This window comes from Myotis davidii, unplaced genomic scaffold, assembly GCF_000327345.1.
Source record: "Myotis davidii unplaced genomic scaffold, ASM32734v1 scaffold60, whole genome shotgun sequence".
In the NCBI taxonomy this organism is placed as follows: Eukaryota; Metazoa; Chordata; class Mammalia; order Chiroptera; family Vespertilionidae; genus Myotis; species Myotis davidii.
The window spans coordinates 1,583,946-1,585,957 of NW_006293007.1; the positions used below are offsets into that span (position 1 = coordinate 1,583,946).

Genomic DNA, 2,012 nt, shown 5'->3' on the forward strand with positions numbered 1-2,012 from the left:
AAAGAAAACAGGAAGGGACTCGGGGCCAGAGACAGGAAGAGGGCGTGGCCTGCGCGCAGGAAGCTGGCTCCAGCCGGGTGGACACGGGGTCTGTGTGGGCGGGACTCAGGACGGACAGACAGACCTAGGAGATGGGAGATGGAATGCCTCCAAGGCATCTGGGCCCTGTGCTCATCCTCACCACAGCGTCCGAAGGTGTCACCCCCCGTTTCCAGGTGAGAAACTGAGGCTAGGGCCAGGCTCGCCCCAGTCACCGTGGCGGCTGGTGGAGATGGTGTTCGACCCAGGTCCGTTTGACACCACACGCTTCTGGGTCTGGTCCCGCAGCCCCTCCACTTACGGAGCCCAGGGCAGGGGCTGCAGGAGACACCCCAAGACTGACCACAGGCCCCTGTGGGAGCGCACGTGCCTGTGGCAGCAGCGTGAGCTCCTCCTGCCCGAGCCTGGCCCACGGCCGGGTGCACGGGAGATGCTCACACCTGCTCTACGGTGTGGAAACAGACACAGAGGCCACCGCCTGCCCGCAGGCCACCAGCAAGGCAGGTCTGACCGCCCTCCCTGAACCCGCTACAGCCTCAGGGAAGGAGCAAGGGCCGGGCTGCTGGGCCCCTGGGTGCGCCTCCCTGGCCCCCCCACAGAGGCCCGGCAGGGCAGCAGCGTCCTCTCGCTAACCCTCTAAACCTGAAGCCGCACGCAGGTGAGGCTGCTCCCCACGCTGCAGGCGAGGAGGCCCAGGTGCTCCCTTTCTCCGCTTCGTCCCCTCACACCCACCCAAGACAGAGCGGCAGGGTTCCCCCTCTTCCGCCCCCAAGAGGGGTCCCAGAAGCAGGCCTGGCCCTGAGGGGAGGCGGGTGGTTTCGGGGTGGGGGTGGGGGAGCGGGTGGGGTTCTAGGGCTCCAGAGACCATCTTCCTCTGGCTTTGTCTTTTATTTTCTCACTTAAAATGTCAGCTGGGAGGGACCCAGGCTGACCAAGAGCCTGGAACTGAGGTCCCAGGATGCAGGCGGGACTTTTGGGGCCAAAATGGCAGAAGGCCCTGGGGGACCCCAACGCCATTTAACCTGACCCCACCTGATGCTTGAACTCTCTCCACTGTGTCCTCCCTTAGTGGCTGTCCGGCGCTGCTTGCATACCTCCAGGGACAGTGAGCTCACTACCATATAGACCACCAAGAGCCAGCCCAGAGGGGACACAGCCAGGACCAGCTCTGACGACGGTGAGGTAAGAGTGAGAGGAGCACAGGGGCAGTCACTCAAGGCTTCCCAGAGGGAGGGATGGGGGAGAGGACAGGGAATTCCTGACAAGGGGACAGCACAGACAAAGGCCGGGAGGTCTGGCAGCACCTCCTAGGGATCAAACTTTGGAGTTGTTTGTCTGACAGCAGGGGGTGACTGCACTCTCCCCCGCCCTGTCCCAGAAGGGGGTTCCTTGGGGAACACCGTGGCCTGGCCCCCCGCCTGCATCTCTCCCCAGGGCTCTCAGCAGGGCTCTGGTGCTGGCGGCATTGCTGCTGGGTGTTGGGGAGTGCCACTCCACCCCCCACTTTTCTGAGGCTCAGGGACCCTTAGGCATCAGGATCTGCTCCCTCCTCCAGCCACACCCCCTTAACCCTGCGTGGGCACACACTCAGTGGGTGGTATCACTCGTTCTCTCCAAGGCCCATCAACGCCCCCTCGCTGACCACGTGGAACCATCCCAGGGAGGGGGCGTACAGGCATTCCGGGGTCCCCAGGGCTGGGGCTGAGGTTTTAGGGGGCTGACCAGGCACCCAAGGGTGCCGTGGTTCCTCAGGCACCATTCGGAGGCGCTGAGAGAGGCCCGGGCAGGGAGGGCAGTGCCCAGATTTATCCACCAATCGCACGGGCCCCTGGAACTCGCTCTTATCTGCCCAGCCCAGCATGGGGGGGTGGCCTGGCTGGCGGGGGCGGGACGCTGCCTGGACACTGGGCGTGAGCAGGGCCGGCCGCCCCAAGCCCCACCAGGTGGGTGACAGCCGGGAGGGCTCCCAGCGA

General features: G+C 65.1%; 1 long non-coding RNA gene across 1 annotated transcript; it reads left to right on the forward strand.

Moving 5' to 3' along the window:
- Positions 1-103: 103 nt before the first annotated feature.
- On the forward strand, positions 104-1,158 carry LOC102754917. The gene is made up of 2 exons (XR_435816.1): positions 104-215; positions 1,109-1,158. It is a non-coding gene; the product is annotated as an uncharacterized LOC102754917 (long non-coding RNA).
- The last annotated feature ends 854 nt before the right edge of the window (positions 1,159-2,012 follow it).